Source organism: Dendrobates tinctorius, unplaced genomic scaffold (genome assembly GCF_039654945.1).
Source record: "Dendrobates tinctorius isolate UK_male_01 unplaced genomic scaffold, ASM3965494v1 ptg000230l, whole genome shotgun sequence".
In the NCBI taxonomy this organism is placed as follows: Eukaryota; Metazoa; Chordata; class Amphibia; order Anura; family Dendrobatidae; genus Dendrobates; species Dendrobates tinctorius.
Window position 1 is genome coordinate 6,474,406 of NW_027361897.1, and position 26,406 is coordinate 6,500,811.

General features: G+C 43.0%; 1 protein-coding gene across 5 annotated transcripts in view; it reads right to left on the bottom strand.

The window, feature by feature from the left end:
- Window positions 1–26,406, bottom strand: part of FBXW4 (F-box and WD repeat domain containing 4) — a 224,324-nt gene that overhangs the window by 71,341 nt on the left and 126,577 nt on the right. The gene's annotated exons all lie outside the window — the stretch shown is intronic.

Sequence of the window (26,406 nt, forward strand, 5' to 3'; positions counted from 1 at the left end):
GTACAACCCTTATCTCGCTTCTCCGAGACGATCTTCTATGCAACTTTTAACTGGTGGGTGTGGATCCACTGCACCATGGGCCAAGCTTACCCTGAGGGGTGTAAAAGCAACTACCTGATTTTTGCCAGGGCCTCTGGGTGAAGTTAGTCGCCGCCAGGTACCACTCCAGGGCAGTCCCCGGGTCTGCAGCAGCTGACCGGGTATTTAGTGGCACAGGTGTGTGGTACAGAAAGGCAAAGAATAAACATGGTCAGACGGTCTGAGGACGGGGCAGGCGGCACAGGATTAGTAGGAGTAGCCGAGGTCAGGAGAGGTCAGACAGGACGGGAGAACTAGCTGGGTCAACAACGGGAAGCGGAATACAGAAGAAAGCATACACATAGACTAACAGTAAGGAATGAAACGTTCGGGCAAGAGTTGGTGGGAGGACCTGCCTTATAAAGAGCCTGCTCACATGGGATAGGCCGGGGTGCCAGATCCCTGCAGAACGCATCAGGGTTAAATTCCTGCAGAGACCGGCCACGTACCCGAGGCCAGATGAAACCATCAGGGTGTGCGCACACGTTGCGGATTCTGCTGCGGATCCACAGCAGTTTCTGCTGCAGTGTACAGTACCATTTAAGTCAATGCAAAATGAAAAAAACGCAGCGCCCACGGTGCGGATTTTTCCGTGCAGATTTGCTGCGGTTTTAAATCCGCAGCATGTCACTTCTTTGTGCAGATTCCACAGCGGTTTGGCACCTGCTCCATGACAGGTCTCAAACCGCAGGGGAAAACCGCAGGCTAATCCGCAGTAAATTGCAGGTCTTTTGACTTGCGTATTTACCTGCGGATTTAGACAAATCTGCGCGGAAAAATCCACAGCAGAATCCGCAACGTGTGCACACACACTTATAGTTTAGTAGCAGTGCAAAGGAGTACAACAGGAAACAAACCCCAGCAAACAGACCTGATGTGAGGAAACGCCGCGTGGTGACGATGGTAAGTGGGGCAGCACTGAGAAGGCACACGGGTTATCGCCATGACAATTAGCTTAGAAGAGCACAGGAGAGCAAAGATCAGGGTTATAAGTCTGGCCAGAGTTAGATCACTGACAGATTCACTGTTCACTCATTCTACAGTTTGCTATACACAGTAATACATGCTGTAAAAAGCCAAAACGTTTAGCATTTTTAATGAAACTACTGCAATTTTTTTTTTATTTCTAGATCAAAATACATGCATTTAAAATGCCAAAGCTCCTCATACTTACAAATTTCTGTATCAACCAGATTTTTCCCACAAAGTGTATATGAGCATACATACAGGTGCTTCTCACAAAATAAGAATATCCTCAAAAGGTAAATTATTTCAGTTCTTCAATACAAAAAGTGAAACTCTTATATAGAGTCATTACAGAGTGATCTATTTCAAGTGTTTATTTCTGTTAATGTTGATGATTATGGCTTACAGCCAATGAAAACTCAAAAGTCATTATCTCAGTAAATTAGAATAATTAACAAAAAACACCTGCAAAGGCTTCCTAAGTGTTTAAAAAGGTCTCTTACTCTGTTTCAGCAGGCTCCACAATCATGGGGAAGACTGCTGATGTGACAGATGTCCAGAAGGCAGTCATTGCCACACTCCACAAGGAGGGTAAGCCACAAAAGGTCATTGCTAAAGAAGCTGGCTGTTCACAGAGTGCTGTATCCAAGAATATTAATGGAAAGTTGAGTGGAAGGAAAAAGTGTGGTAGAAAAAGGTGCACAAGCAACCGGGATAACCGCAGCTTTGAAAGGATTGTTAAGAAAAGGCCATTCAAAAATTTGGTGGAGAATCACAAGGAGTGGACTGCTGCTGGAGTGATTGTTTCAAGAGCCACCACACACAGACGTATCTAGGACTTGGGCTACAAGTGTCACATTCCTGGTGTCAAGCCACTCATGACCAATAGACAACGCCAGAAGCGTCTTACCTGAGCCAAGGAGAAAAAGAACTGGACCGTTGCCCAGTTGTTTTCAGATGAAAGTTAATTTTGCATTTCATTTGGAAATCAAGGTCCCAGAGTCTGGAGGAAGAGTGGAGAGGCCACAATCCAAGCTGCTTGAGGTCTAGTGTGACGTTTCCACAGTCAGTGATGGTTTGGGGAGCCATGTCATCTGCTGGTGTAGGTCCACTGTGTTTTGTCAAGACCAAAGTCAGAGCAGCCGTCTACCAGGAGATTTTAGAGCTCTTCATGCTTCCCTCTACCGACAAGCTTTTTGGAGATGGAAATGTCATTCTCCAGCAGGACTTGGCACCTGTGCACACTGCCAAAAGTACCAATACCTGGTTTACAAACAACAGTATCACTGTGCTTGATTGGCCTGAACAAATTCGCCTGACCTGTACCCCATAGAGAATCTATGGGGTATTGTCAAGAGGAAGATGAGAGACACCAGACCCAACAATGCAGACAAGGTGAAGGCTGCTATCAAAGCAACCTGGGCTTCCATAACACCTCAGCAGTGCCACAGGCTGATCGCCTCCATGCCACGCCGCATTGATGCAGTAACTGATGCAAAAGGAGACCCGATCAAGTACTGAGTGCATTTTACTGAACATACATTTCAGTAGGCCAACAGTTCGGATTTTAAAATAATTTTTCAAGCTGGTGTTATAAAGTATTCTAATTTACTGAGCTAATGACTTTTGGGTTTTCAATGATCAACATTAGCAGAAATAAACACTTGACATGGATCACTTTGTAATGACTCTATATATGAGTTTTACTTTTTGCATTGAAGAACTGAAATAAATTAACTTTTTGATGATATTCTAATTTTGAGAGAAGCACCTGTATATTTGAACTTTACTTTGCACAAAGTAATCGTCGAGTATCATTACCACATCCTTACTGACGTCTCCTGTTCCCACCTAGCTGTGTTTAGATGGCCTCCATTCACTTGACTGTATCCATGTTGCAGTAGTTATTCAGAAATGCAATATGCCGAAAAAAAAACTGAAGGCGAGTTTGGTCTCTCAGACCATTACGTGATGGCATATCCTCGTGATAAGTCATCATTTACAGAGATGGGAGTACTGCTTTAAATAAACAGAACAGTTCTCACTAATTAAAACTAAAGCTGCGGATTTGACCGTGCTTTCTGATCACTGACTGCTGTGACCTGTACTCCTCTTCTAGTATTACACATTTTACACCTGCCCTGTGCTCCTTGTCAATCACACTGGTAAAGTTTCACATCGAAATTTTGTGTGCAGAACTATTCCGGGAAAGTGATGTTGGGAGTCTCTCTGAAAAACTCCTCGACTCCATGAGGCGCCTGCAAAGTAAATAACAGATCATTTCTAAGACTCTCTTCCCAGTCTGGCCACAAGCCAAACATATGATATTGCATGAGTGCGTCCATTAACTTGTGGATTCGACTACCCTAGTGCCTTACAAGCAAAAGAGTAAGGCCTCTTTCACACTTCCGTTTTTTACAATCAGTCACAATCCGCCAGGTTTTGAAAAAAAACGGATCCTCAAATTTTTTTTGAGGATCCGTTTTTTTCCCATTGACTTGCATTAATGGCGGATTGTGACGGATTGCTGTCCGTTGCATCTGTTTTTTGTGAGGATCCGCCAAAAGTTGCTGTCCGTCACCATCCTCAAAAATTTCAAAACGGAGCTTGTAACTTTTTCTTCTCTGGCGGATCCTGCAAACACTGATTTAACCCGAATTTCTTTCTGGGTGCCGGACAAAAAAAAAAAAATCTCTCTCTCTCTCTCTCTCTCTCTCGCCAGCGATTCCTTTAAATTTCTTCATTTTCAGGATCCGTCTGAAAACGGATCCTGTGCCATCCGTTCACATCAGTTGAGAACGGATCCGCTTGTCCGCCTTTTTGGCGGATTATAACTGATGCAAAAAACTGAAGTGTGAAAGAGGCCTAAAACTAAAATTCTTAAAGTGATATATTAAAAGGGATTGTATTCTACTTTTTCGATAACAGTAACAAAAAAAATCCCCAAACTTTCCAAATACTTTTATTACCCCTTTTGCCCCATTCTCGCTGTGCAGATAGCAGTCAGGTGACACCCCGGCAGTTTCCTTTGATGTTCCGCCAGTGAATGGTTTCTCCTTCTGGCGAAACATTGCAGTGACATCAAGGGAGCGGCTGTCACATGGGGAGGGCGGCGTTGCCGGACTAGTGTAGTCCCGCAATGTTAATCTCTTAGGCCTGTTTCACACATCAGTTTTTCACCAACAGTCAAAATTTGAAAATGGCGGATCCGCTTTTCTTGTGCCGGATCCGCCATTTTTTCCTATTGAGATACATTAGTGGCGGATTTTGGCGCATGGTCGTCCGTTACGTCCGCTATTCGGCGGATCTGCCAGATTTCTGGCGGATTCTGTCTGAGGTGAACGGACTTTGCAACGTTTTTTGGCGCCGTCAAAATGGCGGGAGATGGCGGATCTGCCGTCGTCTGCCATGTGGTAGAATGGGCGCCTATGGGCGGCGGATCCGCCGGGATCCGCTATTTTGCGGAATCCGCTGGTGGAATCCGCTAAATCGCACTGTGCTCAGAAAAAAAAGATACTTTTCCAGTTACTTTTAGTCCAAAAACTATATAAGGTGGGCTAATTAATCATTGGGCCCAGACATCCGCCACCAGCCAGACTGAAGACGCAGAGCCAGCCAGCCAGCACCTGCCCAGCAGAAAGACCCCCAGCTGAGAAGAGACAGACAGAGCCTTCCAGCCAGCCATAACCTGCCCAGCAGCAAGACCCGCAGCTGCAAAACCCCTGGAGCAAGAGGCCTGCCAGCACCTGCCCAGCACCAAGCCAGGACGGAGAGGCCTGCTACCAAAACCACCAAAAGCCTGCAATTGTGTGAGTATTGAACTATTTGTGTGGGACATGTCTGTGTGTGTCTGTGGCCTGTCTGTGTGTGTGTGTGGCCTGCGTGTCTGTGTGTGTGTGGTCTGCCTTCCTGCATGTATGTTTGTGGCCTCCCAGTGTTGCATGTCTGTGTGTGTGTAATTTTTATTATGCTTTTTTTTTTCATACTTTTTTCTGTTGCATGTGTACTGAATTTTATTTTCATAGTACTGTAATTTTATTTGCATATTTGCAATTGTGCTGTGATTGTGTTGTGTATTGTATGTGGTGTAACTGTGGTGTTGTATGTGGTGTTTCTGTAGTATATCACTGTTTTTTATTTTTCATTTATTGTGGTATTTAAAATAAAGAGCAGAGTAGCTCCTACTTGTGAAAAAAAAATTAATAAAAACTGTTTATAAAAACTGTCTGTAGTATTATTTTAAAACCAGGTAAAATTAAGTATGGGTATACGTGCAAAAAAAGGTACATTAAGTGTTGGAGAGATTGGAATTTACACATGCAAACACTTCGCTATGCTCTCAGTGAGAGTTTCAGGGAATTACACACATCCAATCATAGTGTGGTTACACTCTCAGTGAGATTTTCAGGGAACTTACACACATGCAAACACTTGGGTATACTCTCAGTGAGAGTTTCAGGGAATTACACACATTAATACCAATGAAGATTTCTTTTTAATGTTATTAAAATTCTCTTTATACTTGCAGATCCGTTCAGGAAGGACCCGCCAGGCCGCAGCAGAACCACCAGAGCCACATAGGAAAACCTTCAGTTCTCCCAGTAAGTATAAAGGCCTGAAAGCTTTTGTTATCCTTTGTATAGTAGCTTAACAAGTGTCTTTATACTTGCAGATCCGTTCAGGAAGGACCCGCCAGCCACACCGCAGCAGACCCGCAAGCCAGGCCGCAGAAATGTCTTCTTCTGAGAGCTCCCCCTCACATCATCAGCGAACTGAGGTAATTTTTTTTTTTTTTACTCTTATTAACCCTATATGCATGTATTATGTTTTCACAGGAAGCTGAATCTGAGGAATTTCCAGGAGGAGACATGCAAGGTGGAGAAATGCAAGGAGGGGGCGCGCAGAGTGTAAGTTTAGCATATACAAAAACTCACATTCATACATACATACATACATACATACATACATACATACATAATGCTACACCCAACACAAACATTCATGACTGCACACAATAACTACGCATCCATCCAACCCCCTAATTTTTTTTTTTTATTTTTTTTTTACAGTCTTCAGAATCTGGTGTCCGCACTAGAGCGAATCCCAGGACATCCCAGCGTCATCGAGGTGATGCCTCTGGTGGTCGGTGAACGGTAAGTAACCCTTTATTTGGGTGATTGATTAATGAACCTCATGTGTTTGAATGTAATCTTTTTTTTTTTTTCTTCACAGGTTTCCCAGCGTGCTCCCCACAGACATGTGGAAGAGGGTATCATCATTGATGTGGACACCCTCATTGAGGTTGTCCAACCACAGGAGCTGCTGTGGAACATGGCAAACCGCTTACATGCCGACCAACCAACCGACGGCTATGGGATGAGGTGTGTTCGGAGGTTGTTGAGAACTGGGAGGAGCTCGATGCGAGGGCCAGGGATTTTGTGAGTAAGTATCCAAATTTCAGTAACTTATATTACAGGATGTGAAGTGTTGAATACTAACAACTTTTTTTTTCCTTCACAGGTGACAGGTTTATCATAAGGCGGTGGTTGCTCAAGGATCGCTTCAAGAGGGACTTCAACAAGGAGATGCAGGCTCCGAGTGGATCGAGAGGACGCAGGAGCACCCAGTATAAACATTACCAAGCCCTGTCGTTCCTCCGGTCGACGATGGTGAGCAGAAGGTAAATATTCCACACACCATTTCTGTAGTACAAATGTTTACATGTTTAACCTATTTTTATTTTCAGCAATGTAAATGAAATATCAATATATTAATATATTTTTTTTATCTTTTTTTAGCACCATCTGCAGCACTCTTGAGCCTGCTTCTGAGTTGCCTCCCTCTGGAGTGATCCCTTCGGAGACCGCCACCGGTGACCACATTGAGGTATCCGACCCCTCTCTACCTTCCCTATTGTCTCGTCCCTCTATCCCCTCCACCAGCACTGGAGCAGCAGGGCAGACTTCATCACATGAAGCTGCTGGTGACGAATTACAGTACCCTTTGCCCCACCCCTCTGACACTGCCGCAACATCTCGACCAACTTTTGGTTCTGGAAGGCAGCGTCTGAGAGGTCTGGAAAGGATGACCTTGTCTGACTGAGTCTCAACTCATCCGTCCAGAATGCTTTCCACGTTTATGGTCAGCAGTCAGCTTCTGGGTTGAACATGATAAATCAAAGTATCATGGAACTCAGAAACCAGACGCCGAGACACTTTTTTTCATTCAGTTGTCCGGCAAATGGAAGGTTTAAATACTCACCAGCAGATGCATGTGATGCAAGCCTGTCACAATGCTCTAGTGACTGCAGTGTCCGAAGCATCCCATGCACCTTTTCCATCACCTCATTCCACCATCCATCCTCCCTCTGTCCATCCTTCCCCCGTCCATCCTTCCACCACCATCCATCCTCCTACTCCTTCCTCTAGTTCCCCACTCCATTCTTCCCAGTACCTTCATTCCCCATTACATTATACCCCAATGCCCTCACCATACCCACACACACCTTCAATGTTCCCACAAACCTCCTCTGTACATCAACTCCCAACCCAACCTCATGTTTTCAACCCTCCTTAGACTTCTGATCCTCACCAACTCCGTTCCCAGTCCTCCAGCACCACCCCCTCAATGTGGTCAACCCTGTTAACCCCTGCGATGATATCTCCACCCAACAATACCGGCATCTTTAACTTTGTTAAAAAATGAAACATTTTTCTAAAAAATTTAAATAAGTTTTTTTTATCAAAATTAAAACAGTATTTTAAAAAATGCAAAAATAAACATGTTTTTGTTTTAAAACAATTTTATTGTGTAGTTTCCTTTTTTTCTTTAGTTCTTGGTAAAAGGTTGAAAGTACACCGGTGGTGTACAGATACACAACACGTGGTAACATTTCAAAGTACACCGGTGGTGTAAAGGTACAAAAAACACAACACTTGGTAAAGTACACTGGTGGTGTAAAGGTAAAAAAACACAACACTGTTATTACTCACAATTGGTGTAAAGGTATCAAAACTAAAAAAGGAAAAATTACAGTTTTTCAAAGGAACCTTGGTAAAAAAAAAAAAAAAAAAATTACACCTCGTCATCTTGCCAGTCGACTCTTCCTTCTGGTGACAGAAAATAATCCGCAAATGTGTAGCTCATTCTTGACACTGACACAGTACTCCGAACACTTGTCTGCTGATAATCCCACAAGGTGGTTTCACAAACATTTTCTTCCATAGAAACAGGTTCCTTTGAAAGTACAAAATTGTGCAGGATGACACATGCCTTCACCACCTCATCCACAGTCTCAGTTTTCATTTTTATGGCCATTAAGACCACTCTCCATTTTGCAGTTAAAAGCCCAAAAGCGCACTCCACTACTCTTCGCGCTCTTGTCAATCGATAGTTAATTTTTTTTTTTGCTGTGTGTCAATCCATGACTACCATATGGCTTGAGAAGATGTTTGGAGAGTTGAAATGCATCATCAGCAACACACAAATTGCATTGGTGGGCCTGTTGTTCAGGGAGTGGTCTTGGAGGTGGGAAATCAAAATTGTCTCCATACAAACGACGGCCCATTGCGGACATCTTGAACACCTGAGAATCATTTGATCGACCATACGCACCAATGTCCACGGCAATAAATTTGTATTTGGAGTCTGCAATGGCCATCAGTACAATGAAAAAGAATTTCTTGTAGCTGAAAAACTCTGATCCAGATCCAATGGGTTTCACAATCCGTATATGCGTCCCATCAACTGCACCAACACAATTCAGAAACTGGCAGATTTCTTGAAAGCTGTCCGCAATCTCCAGCCACCTCTCCTGTGTTGGCTGTGGGATGTACTCATGTAGACAATCCCACAATGCCCGGCAGGTCTGTTGGACTATTCCAGAGATTGTTGAAATCCCGAGCCGGAACTGGTAATGGAGGGAGGTGAAGGATTCTCCAGTTGCCAGGAATCTGGTAAAAAAAAAAAAAAAAAAAAGGGAAAAAAGTAAAATTAATACAAACTACAGGTCATAACATAACAATAAACGTCTGCAGAATCTGAAAACTTTTAAAAAATAGATAACTTACCGAAGGGTCACCATCAAACGCTCCGCCGGTGAAATAGAAAACCGCATGTAGGTGTCCCGTCTCCGGATAAGCACTCCAACACACGCCACCAATATCTCAAACAAGTCCTGTCTCATCCGCACATAACTGAAGAACTTGTCCGGATTATCCCTCAATTCCAGATGCAGTGCAGAAAACACAGCAAGGGTAAATCTCTGGGAATTTATCGGATGAATCCACTGCTGTCGTCTCTTCATGCGTTGGAGACACAGGATTCGCAGTCTTCTTTTCTCCCTCTGCAGGGCAATAATTGCCAACCGATTGCAGTGCAAATCAAATTCCACACAGAAGCTGTTAATATTCGCTATTACTCCTTCCATCTCTGCCACTAGCTCTACAACCTTTCAAAGATATTGTTTTACAACACCATAGACATAGTTTCCCCTAGTTTCCAGGAGCCAATCACATTTGGGAGCATTTTCCAAGAGCCAATCATATTTGGGAGCATCCCATTTTGGAGGTGTGGAAAAACGGATCCGTCAGAAAACGGAATCAACGGATGGAAACAACGGATCCGTACCATCCGCTGGCATCCGTTTTTACACATTTTTAGCGGATCCGCCATTTTCACTTTTTGGCGGATTTTGACTGATGGTGAAAAACTGATGTGTGAAACAGGCCTTAGTGATAAATCCTTCACAGTTAGTAAACAACAGCACGCTCTTTGACAAGTGACACATCCCTGAATTCTGTGTTCAGCCTCTATCTCCTGGTGTCTTCAGATTACATAGCAAATACCTGCTGACAGATTCCCTTTAAAGACTGATGAGATGGAAGGAAATGGTACAAAACCACATAACTGCTACCTGCACAGCAGAATCGTGGTAAAAAACTGGTTAAAAAAAAAAAAAAAAATGTAAATACTTTTTTTTAAGCGGACAAGCCCTTTAGGCGGTGTGCCCACGATGCGTTTTGTTAAGCGTTTCCGCAGCGTTTGAGCTGGATCAGACGCTGCAGAAACGCTTAAAAGATGCATCAAATTAATTAGCATGCGTTTTTGGCTTTTTGTGCCAATGCATGCGTTTTTAACCGCTCAGGAATCGCTTAGCGGCTAAAAACGCAGCATGCTCATTAATTCCCGCATTGCTCAGCGTTTTTAGCCATCCCCAATGATCCCAGAAGTCACGTGTCAAAAAACGCATCAAAATCGCTTCAAAAATCGCGCAAAAACGCGCAGAAAAAGACGCGCGATTTCTGGGAAGGGGATCCTTTTCCTGAGCGTTTAAAAACGCTAGCGTGGGCACATAGCCTTAAACTTACTATTTTACCATAATTGTATTTCTTTAACCCCTTTCTGCCATATGACATACTATTCCGTCCATGTGCCTTGGAACTTAATTCTCAGGGACGGGATAGTATGTCATAGCGATCAGCGGCGCTCACGTATCGCGGCCGGGTGTCAGCTGATTATCACAGCGGACACCCGGCACTATGTGTCAGGGGCGGTCATGGACCGCCCCCGACACTTTAACCCCTGGCACACTGCGATAAAACATGATTACAGTGTACCGGGGTTTAGGGAAGCATCGGCAGGGGGGGGGCTCCCACCGTGCTTCCCTGCGACCCTCGCAGCAGCGCAATGTGCAGCGCTGCTGCGGGGGCCTCCTTCCCTGCAGGTCCCCGGATCCAAAATGGTGGCGGGGACCTTCGGGGGCCTGCAGGGAGCCGGCTTCCTCAGTGCCTGCAGAGCGCAGGCATGAGGAAGCCTGCAGCACTGCCTGTGACAGTTCGCTGATCTGTCAAAGCGATCTGTGATGTGACAGATCAGCGATCTGTCACATGACAGTGATGTCCCCCTGGGACAATGTGATAAAAATTAAAAAAAAAAAAAAAAAAAGAAGAGTAAAAATAAATCTCTAAATAAATTAAAAAAAAAAAAAAAATCCCTAATAAATTCATTTTTTGGAAATAAAAAAAAAAAAAAAAAGTACACATATTTGGTATCGCCACGTCCGTAACGACCCGCTCTATAAAACTGTACCATTAATTAACCCCCTTAGCGAACCCCTTAAAAATAGAAATAAAAAACAAAGCAAAAAATGCTTTATCATCATACAGCAGAACAAAAAGTGCAATAACGCGCGATCAAAGACGGATATAAATAACCATGGTACCACTGAAAACGTCATCTTGTCCCGCAAAAAAAGAGTTGCCACACAGCATCAGTGAAAAAATAAAAGTTATAGCTCGCAGAATAAAGCGATGCAAAAATAATTATTTCTTATATAAAATTGTTTTCATTGCATAAAAGCGCCAAAACATAAAAAAAGACATAAATGAAGTATCGCTGTAATTGTACTGACCTGAAAGAATAAAACCGCCTTATCAATTTTACCACATGTGGAACGGTGTAAACACACCCCCCAAAAGAAATTCTTGAAATACTGGTTTCTGTTCATTCTGTGTCCCAAAAATTGGAATAAAAAGCGATCAAAAAATGTCATGTGCCCGAAAATGGTACCAATAAAAACGTCAGCTCGTCCCGCAAAAAATAAGACCTCACATGACTCAGTGGGTCAAAATACGGAAAAATTATAGCCCTCAAAATGTGGTGATGTAAAAACTATTTTTACAATAAAAAGCGTCTTTTAGCGTGTGACAGCTGCCAAAAATAAAAACCCGCTATAAATAGTAAATCAAACCCCCCGTTATCACCCCCTTATAGTTAGGGAAAAATAATAAAATAAAAAAAAATGTATTTATTTCCATTTTTCCATTAGGGTTAGGGCTGAGATTAGGGTTAGGGGTGTGTTGGGGTTAGGGTTGGAGATAGAATTGGGGGGTTTCCACTGTGTGGGCACATCAGATGCTCTCCAAACGCAACATGGCGTCTGATCTCAATTCCAGCCAATTCTGCGTTGAAAAAGTCAAATGGTGCAACTTTCCTTCCAAGCTCTGCCATGTGCCCAAACAGTGTTTTACCCCCACATATGGGGTATCAGCCTACTCAGGACAAATTGAAAAACAACTTTTGGGGTCCAATTTCTCATGTTGCCCTTAGGAAAATCAAAAATTGGGGGCAAAACAATTTTTGTGGAAAAAAAAATGATTTTTTATTTTCACGCCCGGGCGTTATAAACTTCTGTGAAGCACTGCGGGGGTTCAAAGTGCTCACCACACATCTAGATAAGTTCCGTGGGGGGTCTAGTTTTCAAAATGGGATCACTTGTGGGGGGTTTCCACTGTTTAGGTACATCAGGGGCTCGCCAAAGGCAACATGATACCCGCAGACCATTCCATCAAAGTCTGCATTCCAAAACGTCACTACTTCCCTTCCGAGCCTCGACGTGTGCCCATACAGTAGTTTTCTCCCACATTTGGGGTATCAGTGTACTCAAGACAAATTGGACAACAACTTTTGGGGTCCAATTTCTCCTGTTACCCTTGGGAAAATAAAAAAATTGGGGACTAAAAGATCATATTTGTGGAAAAAATATGATTTTTTTATTTTCACACGCGGGCGCTATAAACTTCTGTGAAGCACTGGGGGGTTCAAAGTGCTCACCACACATCTACAGTAGATAAGTTCTTTGGGGGTCTAGTTTCCAAAATTGTGTGTCATTTGTGGGGGGTTTCCACTGTTTTGGTACATCAGGGGCTTTCCAAACGTGACATGGTGCCCGATCTCATTTCCAGCCAAAAAAGTCAAATGGCGCTGCTTCCCTTCCGAGCTCTGCCTTGCGCCCAAATAGTCATTTACACCCACATATGGGGTATCAGCATACTCAGGACAAATTGCACAATAAACTTAAGGCTATGTGCCCACGTTAGCATTTTTAAACACTTAGAAAACCAGACTCCTTCCCAGAAGGAACACTGGAAATGGCTAAAAACGCTCAGCTATGCGGAAAATATTGAGCATGCTGCGTTTTTAGCCGCTAAGCGTTTAAAAACGCATGCATTGGCACAAGAAGCCAAAAATGCATTAAATTTAATTGGAAGCTTGTTTTAAGCGTTTCTGCAGCGTCTGATCCAGCACAAACGCTACGGAAATGCTTAAAAAATGCAACATGGGCACACAGACTTAGGGTCCTGTTACCCTTGGGAAAATAAAAATTAGGGTGAAAAGATCATTTTTGTGGAAAAAATATAATTTTTTAATTGTACGGCTGTATGTTATAAACTTCTGTGAAGCCCTTGTGGGTTCAAAGTTCTCACCACATATCTAGATAAGTTCCTTGGGGGGGTCTAGTTTCCAAAATGGGGTCACTTGTGGGGGGTTTCCACTGTTTAGGCACATCAGGGGCTCTGCAAACGTGACGTGGTGTCCGATCTGAATTCCAGCCAATTTTGCATTGAAAAAGTCAAACGGCGCTCCTTCCTTTCTGAGCTCTGCCATGCGCCGAAACAGTGGTTCCCCCCCACATATCAGGTATCAGCGTACTCAGGACAATCTGCACAATAACTATTGCAGTCCAATTTCTCCTGTTACCCTTGGTAAAATAAAAAAAATTGGACCTGAAGTAATTTTTGTGAAAAAAAGTTAAATGTTTATTTATTTTTTTTTAAACATTCAAACAATTCCTGTGAAGCACCTAAAGGGTTAATAAACTTCTTGAATATGGTTTTGAGTACCTTGAGGGGTACAGTTTTTAGAATAGGGTCACTTTTGGGTATTTTCTATCATATAGACCCCTCAAAGTGACTTCAAATGTGATGTGTCCGTAAAAATAAAATGGTGTTGCAAAAATGAGAAATCGCTGGTCAACTTTTAACCCTTATAACTTCCTATCAGGGTTGTTCTTAATCAACTACTAACCTTGAGTACCTTTTACTGTTAACAATATGATTCATTAATTTTTTCCATATGGGTCACCAATGGACCATTGGGTTAAAATGTACCTGTTAATCTATTATTCTGCTATCCTCATCTGATACAAATTGAGTCACACCAGGGACTGAAGGGATAGCCGTCGTGGAGCGGGGGCGTCATTCCTCTGACCAGTAGGGTGCCAACCTCCGCTGACAGGAAGGTATTCAGTCACAGGGACAGTATAGTCAGGTACTCATTTGTTTGCACATGTCACTTTATGTCTAGTGTTTACAGCACTTGTTTTGCACCTTTTCTATTGTTGCCTATGAACCTACCTACACTGGTGACACCTTTACTCTCCCTTCCTGGTCAAATGAGTGACTGTATGCTGCACCAGTCCAGGGTTATTTAGGAGCATTAGGATCAGCCACCGTGTAGCAGGGGCGCCAATCTCGATTGTGTTTAGGGTGCCAACATCTGCTGGTAGGTAGTTATCATCAGGGCCCCAGTGCAGGGCCATAATAGGGGACACAGTTAGTTGTTGGGTTTCTGTGTGGTGTCCTGTTTTTAGTTTATTTTCAATAAAGGTTGTATCCATTTAATCTGATTATTGGTATGAGTAAAGCTCCTTCCAAACTCAACTTTTAACCTGTAACATCGGCGGCCGTGCCTGCCGATATTCCATCAGCTGCGTCTCACCTGCGCTTCTCCTCCCGGGCGTTCTCCCATCCTTCCTCCCGTGCTGCTGCGGTCCCGTGCGCCACCCTTGGGCCGTGGGCGCGCACCCGACTGCTCTCTTCACTCGGCGGGGGGCGTCGCTGAGGGGCAGGGCCGTGGTGATCCACTTCCGGGTATAAGGTATTTCAGGCGTCTTCCTTAAGGGGAAGACGCCTGGTAATTGTGTGGTGCTCCTGCACTATTCTGGCCGCTATAGTGCTTCTATAGTTCTCTAGCCGTGTCCTTTCCTGGTCCCTGTCTGCCTTGTTCCTGTCTCTGTAACTTGCGATCCCTCCGGTCTGTCCTCTCCTAGTCCAGTCCCTGCTACCTCCTGTCTATTGTCTGGTGTTATAGTGCCTTGCCTGGTCCCTGTCTTGCTGGTTCCCGTCCTCTGTCCGCCTGTTGTTATTCCTGCTTCTGGGTTCTCTACGCCTGCCTTTCCTCACCTTCTGTGCCTTCCTCCTGCTGCCCTTTTGGTATCCCTCCTCCTCCGGTACCCTTTGCTCAGGTACCCTAGTCTCTGTCCTGCATTCTAGTCCGCCTGTATCCTTATCTGTCCTTGAGCCGTCCCTCTTGGTTCCGGCTGTCGCAGTTCTGACCCCTGTGGTGCTGCCCCTAACGATCCCTGTATAGGGGTCGGTTATCACCTGTAGCTCTCGGCCCAGGAGCTCCAGATCCGCGATCCAGAGGGTCCACTCCTGGACGTTGTCCGCTCCAGAGACGTCACATAACCCTTATAACTTCCTAACAAAAAAAAAAAATTGGTTCCAAAATTCTGCTGATGTAAAGGAAACATGTGGGAAATGTTATTAAGTTTTTTGTGTGCCGTATCTCTGTGATTTAAGGGCATAAAAATTCAAAGTTGGAAAATTGTGAAATTTTCGCCAAATTTCCCTTGATTTCACAAATAAATGCAAGTTATATGAATGAAATTTTACCACTAACATGAAGTACAATATGTCACGAGAAAACAATGTCAGAATCAGTGGGATCCATGGAAGAGTTTGAGTTATTACCTCATAAAGGGACAGTGGTCAGAATTGTAAAAATTGGCCTGGTCATGAACATGCAAACCACCCTCGAGGGTTAAGGGGTTAAATAACGTGATCATTACCTAAAATGTTTAGACTAAAAAACTGTGGAAGAAAATGAAAAAAAAAAAAAAGAATTCTTAAAAGTTTATCCATCTACTCCGAAAAAGAGTACTTTAGAAGCAACTGGCGTTCGAAAATGTGAGACAAAAAAAAAAAAAAAAAAAAAGTATTTTGTCAATGAAGCATGCGACTACAAAAGTAATACATTATTTTCTTTTTCTTCCCCCGTAATCCATTAATAACTACCAAAGCCAATTACTGTAGTGAGTAACATACCGGCCTCTCACAAAATCATTCTTGGGAGCAATTTGCTTCTTAAGATGCTTAAGAAAAAAAAATGTAAACAAAGAAGAAGAGAGGAGCCGGGCTATTCGCCCCTCTGGAAGGTATGCAATAACACTCTTTGATTGTTGCCACGGGTCTAAATTAGCATCAAGGTAAGTCAATAGTGAAGAAAGAGGGGAGGAAACCAATTCTAATCCCTGCCACTCTGGCAAATCTGACCTCCCAGTAGGCCTGCGGTAGGGATTAATATCTCTACCCCACTGGCCCTTCACCCCTGGGCCCCCTCTTCTTTCGCCTCTCTTACTTGATCCAGTCTGCAGTTAGCAGACTAAAACCAAACGAGTTTCCCTCCCCGCATTGTCTTAACGCATTTCTCCAGGTGCATACTGAGCCGCTAGTTTAGTGAAGGCCTTGTGTCCCACCAAGATACCTGTGGTTTTCCCACCACCTTGATCTTTCCACTCCAGCGCTCCTCTTCTTTAATACAACAGAATTGCTTCTTTATTCCTTTGATAAGTTTGGCCTTACAGGAGTACGTGTGACATAGAGAAAAAAAAAAATAAAGGGGGCATAAAAAGCCAAAGAGCCTTAATTCTCATGGATTTTTTTTTGTTCTAGAAGTCTCAAAAGGTAATATAGAATCTTATTAAGTCGTTAGCTTTTGCAGCTTGTTTTTAATTAAATTGCACAGACAGGAAAACGTTCAATAGCAAATTGCGAAAAATAATTAAAGAGAGAAAAAAAAAAAAAAGTTAAACTGCCCACTCGGCCCAACATACATTTACCTTGGAACCACGTGTGGTCATGGGCACTTGCGATCATTTTCTGATGTACCACGTTTTTTATTAAATTCACTGAAGATTGCTTAGGGATGTAACTACTAGCTGCGCTCCTGGAATCTATTATAGTGTTTTGTTTGTTTGTTTTTACAGGGGATTTCTACGAATGCATTGGGCTTATGAGCCCCCTAAGGCAAGAGAATGGTGGCAATGGTCAAGGTGAATGATGCAGAGGAGGTCAACCGGTGTGGATCTGGTGTAATGGAGAATTCCAAGGGCAATCAATGCTTATTTCTTTATTTTATACCGTTGCCTTTCCTACGGCAGATTTTGTAAAATCCTGCGAAGGTGTTGCCCGCTTTTGACAACCCTAATATGTGAAAAGTCACCTGTGATAATTGTAAGCCCACATGATGTCCTAATGCCAAGATTCTCCACAAAAAAACTGGGATAATGTTCAGTTCACCAGCCATGGAAAAGGAAGCAATGCGCAACCATGGTTGAAATCAATGCAATGTCCTTGTAACACATGGATGTGCCAAATGCTTCAAACACACTTTAAAAGAAAATATGTGAACAAATTTTTGCCACCTAATCTGAGAGCGGCAAAACTTCAGCAAACAGCCCAGCAAGGGACACATTGCAGGAATCAGTGTCTCTGCCCCTACATCATACTGCTCTCATTCTAGGTGGCAAAATCCAGGTGACAGGTTCTGAAGGTACCCTCTGCCTTCGATCCTCAATTACCTTGAAATTCTTTCATAGGTAATGAAAATAGTTAATCTTCATCATTTACATTATAAAGCATTACATTCTACTAATGCAAAAACAAGAAGGCAAATTGGACTGAGTACTAAAGCAACCACACTTCCCAATTTTCTATCGAATGTTCACTAATATTTTCTCAAGACAATGAAAATCACAAAAGCAAAATTTCTAAGTGTTCTCCTTAGGCTTGTTTCACACATCCGTTTGTGTCCATCAGTCAAAATCCTCCGTTTTGCAAAAAAAAAACGGATCCACCATTTTTCTTGGCGGATCCGTTTTTTTTCCAATTGAGTTGCATTACTGGCGGATCTTGACGGATGGCCATCCGTTGGATCCGTTTTTTTGCGGATCCGCCAAAATTTTGACGTCCGCCAACACGCTCGAACGGACCATGCAACGTTTTTTCGGGCGGCAGGATCCGCACTTCTCACTGTGCATGCCCAAAAGACTTCACTCAGCCGCAAATTTAACCCTAAACTCTGTTCTTGCGGCTGAAAAATTCTCTCTCTCTCGGCAGCGGTTCCTATACAATTCTTACTTTGACGGATTCGTTAAAATAACGGTCCGGTGACAAACGTTGTGGTCAGTACAGGAACGGATCCGCTATCCGCCATTTTAGCGGATTTTGACTGACCAAAAAAAACTGATGTGTGACACAGGCCTTACCAATATTTTGACTGTACAGTCTACACTATTTCACAATAAAGACACCGGGATGTGGTGAACTCAAAAACTTCCTAAAGTCAAGTTTTTCCCCAAATATTCTTTAAAAAGGGGGATTATCTTACTTTCAAACTTATTGTGATTGTATATGGACTCAGGATGGGAAATTTGTATAAACCTCCTCTCTGTACTCCCCTCTAGAACCAGTGCCCTCTTCTGCACTGGCTGCGTCGTCCACCGATGTCCTATATACCGATGGGCTGCCGTTTCCACTTTCCTGTTCGGACAGAATGTTATGGAGTTTCCCGATTTTTGTGGTGAGCACTGTTCCTTGCAGCCCCCCAATGGGGAAAGTGATGGTGATATCTTAAAGTGCTGCGGAATCTGATGGCGCTAATAAATGAGATAATTAATTCCCTTGGGAAGATATACAATATGTAGGGGAACCCTCCTGTAACTAATATGGTACAATCATTTTCTATGGCATACTAAATTAAGGTTGTACCGTCAATCATAGTGCAGAAGTATGAACATCATTTTTCAGCTGTGCAGCTCTGGGGTCCTGGGTTCAAATCCCACCAAGGACAGCATCTGAAAGGAGTTTGTATGTTCTCCCCGTGTTTGCTTGTGTTTCCTCCGGGTTCTCCGGTTTCCTCCCACATTCCAAAGACATACTGGAAATTTAGACCCCATATAAATAAAGGACCCCAGCGCTGCAAAGCTACAGTGACAACCACTGAGCCAATGTGTTCAGGGTGTATAGGTCCACCACAACGATGTATGGTCCCATATTACAGAACCTCGCACCACAAATCTGCAAAAGTGCATGAGCTGAGGGGGTCATATATTTCCTTCTAGACTTTACCTCACCGGCTATGAGCACCATGTTGTATCCCCATTCATTGTGACATTACCTCTTGGTTTTGTCCACATTCTTATTTATTTTTTTTAAACGGTATATTCCACCGCTCACCATGAATAATAATGACAAGTAGGCATGGCTTACACCCGTTTGGATTTTCTAGTTTTCCTACCGCTTAGTTGTTCTTGGAACAATGGCTAAAAATAACAACCAAGTCAAGACATATGGCAGGTGACGAAGAAGATAAAAGTAGATAGGCGGAAAAAAAACAATGACATGACCCCAATGCTACCAAGCATATAAGTTTGTGGTTTGTGTATCCTCTAATGCAGCAGTGACACGCTTTGGCAAGGAAGGCCACCATAGCTGTCAAGTCCTTCATCATTGTGCCCATCAAGTGCTTTCAGCTTTTCCCGACCCGTACTGGCATTTTAATTACTGTTGGGTAAACTAATTTGTCCAAATGAAGGCAACTAATAGAATATGCAAGCTCTCTGACCTCTGACAGACAGTGACACAAGATACAAAAGAGGCTAAGGAAAGCTTTTTATCTGAGCCTTATTACTCTCTATTACTACAATTAGTCATACTCCGATGCTTCAAATGAGGGGGGTAGGCTTAGAATTGCAATTAAATCAATTTTTGATGGGCTGAAAGTTGGTTAGAGAACCAACCGGCCTGTGAAACAGTGATATTATAGCACCAAAGGTCACAGCCTTTGTCAGCACCTGGATTCACCCATTTCGTTCATTACTTCGCAAGCTGCAACAATGAGTCATTAGAGCATTCTACATTCCAACTGCAAGTGGTGACCTAATCAGCTGTCATTAGTCTTGAAAAGGTACCAAGCGGCACGGACGTAGCGCCAGGGCTGCGTCTGACCAAGCATTTATGAAGATCCACATAAACAAGATATAAAAAGTCTAAAAAAAAAAAAAAAAAAGAAAAAAGGAATTTGAACCAGCTTTCATGACTAAGTAAAAAAAGGAGTAGTACATATGGAGCGCTTGTTTGCTTAGAAATTGCTATTGGCATCTATTCTGCTAGGGTATGTTCACAGGGGTTTCTTAACATAGATTTCAAAATGAGATTTGCTTCAAAATCCACATCGAAACCAACCGCAAAACTTTTGTATTCTCTTCCCATTGATGTGAATAGGAAACCCACATTGCCGATCATACAGTAAGAACTTGTCACGGCACCGCCAGACTCAGGGCCTGCTGTCCCGGCCTCGGCCAGTAGGAGGCGCCGGACTATCACATCACCGCCAGACTCAGGGCCTGCTGTCCCGGCCTCGGCCAGTAGGAGGCGCCGGACTATCACATCACCGTCAGACTCAGGGCCTGCTGTTCCGGCCTCGACCACTAGGAGGCGCCGGACTGTCCTATCACCGTCTGACCCGTGGCCTGCAGTCTCGGCCTTGGTCTCTGGGAGGCGTTGTGCTTCAACCCCGAGTGGTGGCGGCGATAGTCATGAGGCTCCTGCGCAGGCGTCCGCTGGACGCAGGCTTCGCTCCTCGGTCAGTCATGAAGGGGCTGGTGCATTACCATCCAGCCTGCTCCTGGGGGCGGTCCGGATGACATCATCAGGCCACGGGCCTGTAAGGGATGACCTGATCCCTTAAATACCTTGGGACTGCTCTTGCAGGCCGCCGGATATATTCTTGGTTCCCCTGCGTGTTACTGTGTGAATTGCTGTTTTACTGACTCTGACTTTTGCCTGGACTTCTGACTTTGCTTCTGCCTAACGACTTTGTACCTCTGCTGCCCTCCTGGTTTATGACTCTTACTTTGGCCTGGATTCTGACTCTGCTTTTGCCTAACGACTTTGTACCTCTGCTGCCCTCCTGGTTTATGACTCTTACTTTGGCCTGGATTCTGACTCTGCTTTTGCCTAACGATTCTGTACCTCTGCTGCCCTCCCGGTTTATGACTCTGGCTTCGACCTGGAATCTGACTCTGCTACTGTCTACTGTTTTTATACCATTTCTGCCTGACTGGTTTAGTCTCGGATATCATTGCCTCTGTGTCCTGTATTGGAACACCTTTCTGGCGACCGTCCTGCTCTGGTCATTGCTCCTATTCAGACAGCGCCTCCTGGGCTCTGCTATAAATCCAGATCCCTGTATAGGGGTAAAGGGTCTCAGTGTTTCTCGGGGTGCTGTCTGGCTGCAGTCCAGACCGCAGGCAGACGTCACAGAACTATTGCATATTTTTGCAACGAGGTTTGGAAACGTCCCCGCTAAAACAAGTCACTTTTTTACTTTGATATAGCTTGATTTTTAGGTGTAATCCGCTCCAAACTTGATATTGCCAAATCAAAAGACTGCAAAAAAAAACGGGGTGAGGGAAGAGGGAAAGCTTCAAAAACTTCTTCCAAATTGTCTCAAAAGAACCACGTCTGATAGGCAAGCCTCATCAAACGAGGTACGGATTACTGATTTCTCTTGAAAAACCATGTCAGATTTTTCCACCTCAGTAAAAAATAAATTCTGTGTAAACATACCTTTATTAGACACCTACAGTTGTGGCCAAAAGTATTGACACCATTGCAATTCTGTCAGATAATACTCAGTTTCTTCCTGAAAATGATTGCAATCACAAATTCTTTGGTATTATCTTCATTTAATTTGTCTTAAATGAAAAAACACAAAAGAGAATGAAGCAAAAAGAAAAACATTGATCATTTCACACAAAACTCCAAAAATGGGCCAGACAAAAGTATTGGCGCCCTCAGCCTAATACTTGGTTGCACAACCTTTAGCCAAAATATCAGCGACCAACCGCTTCCGGTAACCATTAATGAGTTTCTTACAATGCTCTGCTGGAATTTTAGACCATTCTTCTTTGGCAAACTGCTCCAGGTCCCTGATATTTGAAGGGTGCCTTCTCCAAACTGCCATTTTTAGATCTCTCCACAGGTGTTCTATGGGATTCAGGTCTGGACTCATTGCTGGCCACCTTAGAAGTCTCCAGTACTTTCTCTCAAACCATTTTCTAGTGCTTTTTGAAGTGTGCTTTGGGTCATTGTTCTGCTGGAAGACCCATGACCTCTGAGGGAGATCCAGCTTTCTCACACTGGGCCCTACATTATGCTGCAAAATTTGTTGGCAGTCTTCGGACTTCATAAAGCCATGCACACGGTCAAGCAGTCCAGTGCCAGAGGCAGCAAAGCAACCCCAAAGCATCAGGGAACCTCCGCCATGTTTGACTGTAGGGACCGTGTTCTTTTCTTTGAATGCCTCTTTTTTTCTCCTGTAAACTCTATGTTGATGCCTTTGCCCAAAAAGCTCTACTTTTGTCTCATCTGACCAGAGAACATTCTTCCAAAACGTTTTAGGCTTTTTCAGGTAAGTTTTGGCAAACTCCAGCCAGGCTTTTTTATGACTCGGGGTAAGAAGTGGGGTCTTCCTGGGTCTCCTACCATTCAGTCCCTTTTCATTCAGACGCCGACAGATAGTACGGGTTGACACTGTTGTACCCTCGGACTGCAGGGCAGCTTGAACTTGTTTGGATGTTTGTCGAGGTTCTCTATCCAACATCCGCACAATCTTGCGTTGAAATCTCTTGTCAATTTTTCTTTTCCGTCCACATCTAGGGAGGTTAGCCACAGTGCCATGGGCTTTAAACTTCTTGATGACACTGCGCACGGTAGACACCGGAACATTCAGGTCTTTGGAGATGGACTTGTAGCCTTGAGATTGCTCATGCTTCCTCACAATTTGGTTTCTCAAGTCCTCAGACAGTTCTTTGGTCTTCTTTCTTTTCTCCATGCTCAATGTGGTACACACAAGGACACAGGACAGAGGTTGAGTCAACTTTAATCCATGTCAACTGACTGCAAGTGTGATTTAGTTATCGCCAACACCTGTTAGGTGCCACAGGTAAGTTACAGGTGCTGTTAATTACAGAAATTAGAGAAGCATCACATGATTTTTCGAACAGTGTCAATACTTTTGTCCACCCTCTTATGTTTGGTGTGGAATTATATCCAGTTTGGCTTTAGGACAATTATTTCTGTGCTTTTTCATTTCAGACAAATTAAATGAAGATAATAATACCAAAGAATTTGTGTTTGCAATCATTTTCAGGAAGAAACTGAGTATTATCTGACAGCATTGCAGGGGTGTCAATACTTTTGGCCAAAACTGTATATGCAATCTGTTTTGGGTACTTGCTAATATTGGCTAATATTCTAAGTCAGGAGGCTGATTAATAGATCATACATATGACTTATAAGGTAATCATTACCAAATGGTGGCTGACAAGACTCTTGTTGGTCATTGTAGAATAATACCAGCATACATGATAAAACATTTTGGCAGATTGTCAAGCTTGCCAATATGGCTATGTCCCAGCAGTCATGTAAATTCCCTCCGGCTTTTCATATGATCCTGCATAGTCCCATTTCATGCATTTATAGCATATCCATAAATGTCTAATGGATACAAGTCCCACCGCCATCATGGGACGGAGCCCAATTCTCAAGTTAAAGGTTACCAGGACAAAGGAAGAACCTGTGCTTACTAGAAAGACGACATCAATGACTGGGTTAATACTGGCTTATTGTCAACGCGTTTTACAGTCACACCGACTCCTTCACACAATGTACAGCTGTATGGTCGTCCAGAAGAAGGAGGCGGTGTGACTGTGAAACGCGTTGACAGTAAACCAGCTTTAAACCAAGTGTGGATGTCATCTTTCCAGTAAGCGCAGATTACTTCCATTGCCCTGGTAACCTTTTTCAGTATAGAAGTTGCAGCATCTGGACTTCAGTATTTTTTTAGTGGTTGTGTCACACAATATAAGCTGAGCGCAATAACCTTAATTTTCCAATGTGTTACTTGGATAAGCTACTATTGCACTTTTGTATTTTATTCAGCCTGGTCTCAAGATAGATGCAAGTTCCAACGGAGGGATTCGTACTTATCAGACATTCATTGAGTATCCGGTGACTACGCCATAAATGTACACGAAGGGACAAGCCTGCTATGGTTCTCACAAGTAGTATATGTAGACCAAGTGATAAGCCCACGTTAGCCAGCAGGGAGTTATGGGCACCATTCTTGTCTCCATTCTTTTCAGCAGATATCACATAGATGGCAAAAAAAAAAGCCATACAATATTGTTCGACAACATAACTGAACTTCCGCTCTCGTTATTTCAACATTGACATATAAATAAGATTCAACCCTCACAACCGAGCGGTATACGCAATTTACAGAGCTTCAGATAATTTAGAAGATAAGATAGCTGGCGCAGGGAGAATGTCATTCTGTAAGCTGCCATGACACTTCTGGATGCCTTATCTCACTGTCCTGGAAATCTTAAAAGCCTGCTCGTGTCAGTGAAATCCATGTATGAGCTCTGGCAGTCGATAATGCATAAGGAAAATGAGAGTGATCATTGTTTAATTTCTATACTTGGCGCGTTGGTTGGATGGAATTTGTAGGCACTTAGGGTGTCATTAAAATCGCAGTGGCGTCTTCAAGAGTCCTGGAACGTGGCGAAGATTTGGTGATGGAAATACTGTATCTAAATGTGAAACTTTACTAAATGAAAGATTCTTGCGAGGGAAGGAGGAACATTCGATTGTGAAATTCCAATTAAATAGAATTGTGCTAATTTAATTTTTAGACTTTTTTTTCTTTTCCAATAAATTTTATTAACATTTTATAATCAGGATGGGGGGGGGGGGAAGCAAAAACGGAAAGGAATAAGGAAGAGAGTGGATTTCCAATCTACAATTCAATACATATAGGTAAAAAACAGAAACAAAAGAATTACACAAATCAATTCAAATGTATAGCCAAATAACAGAGCACAAGTGCAAACGTAAAACACCACCACCTACTCTAAGGAAATAATTCCAGCCAATGGCGCCATTTTCTTTGAAGCAATTGTTTGTTACAGCTAATTTGTGTAAATAAATTTAATTTTTAGACTTTTGAACTTAAATAGGGGCTCTGCGGGATATGAACAAAAATGGGTGCGTTCTTCAACAGACAATGTATGATGGCCTCAGACTGTTTTCTGATCACAGGTGAAACAAAGGTCAGACATGTTGGATTTTAAGAAAAATCAGTAAACCTCCCCTCTTGCAATCCGAGTGGTACAAACAAGTATGATGGCGGAGCATACAGGATTTCCAATGCGTTTCAAACACGCTGGTTCTTCCTCATGGCTTGTTGTGTTGCTCAACTTCATGGTTAAAAAACCCATTATGCTCAATCCAAAATAGTTATTGGATTTTTACCAAACCAAGGAGCTCAGTTGGATTTCGTGTTTTATTTTCCTCGCACCATCAAAAAGCACACGCACGCTCACCTAAGCCAAGAGGGCATGTTTTGGAAATGCTGGGAAAGAAGCTGTAGGCTGAATAAAGGTTTATTTGACAAGTATCTTAAGCATTATCAATATTTGTCTATTTCTGGAAAATTGGCACCAAGATACTATAGGTTTTCTTGCCCTGACAGTGAAAGATTCTCTTTGGCCTAAGTCTGGGTTCTAACTCCTCTATTGTTAGTAAAAACAAATTTATTGTATTAAATAATCAGGTTTTTTTCATAGAGGGTGAAATATGTATTGAACATGTCATCAATTTTAGTAAATATATTTCTAAAAGGTGATATTGACATGAAATTCTCACCAGATGTTGGTAACAACTCATCCAATCCACACAGGCAAATAAATCACCATAGGGGTCTATAAATTAAGTAATGTGTAATAATAAGAAATGACACAGGGAAAAAAATATTGAACACATGACGCAAGAGAAGTGCAAAAGGTCATGGAAAACTGAAAACACCAGCTGGAATCGATCAGTGATATAGAAAGCAATCCTGTTCCTTAATGAAAAATAATATCAGCTGGTTCAGTTTATGGCCTTTAAAAAGGTGTCTCATTACCAACGTGCCACACAAGAAACATCTCATGATGGGTAAAACCAGTGAGCTCTCTCAAGACCTTAGCAACCTTATTGTTGCAAAACATACTCATGGCATTGGTTACAGAAGAATTTATAAACTACTGAAGGTTCCAGTGAGCACTGTTGGGGCCATAATCGGGAAGTGGAAAGAACATCATTTCACCATAAACGGGCCATGATGAGGTGCTTCCAGCAAGATTTCAGAGAGAGGAAACTTGCAAGTCTACCAAATAAAATGGATAAATGGAGGAGGCGCACAAAAAAGATAAAGTGTGACATACCGCAAGTGGATTTTATTAGCCCATGTGGCGACGTTTTAGTTCAGGGTGTGAGCCTTTCTTAAGCTTGAGAACGGTTCACACCTTGGACCGAAACACTGACCTTGGGTTATTAAAGTCCACTTATA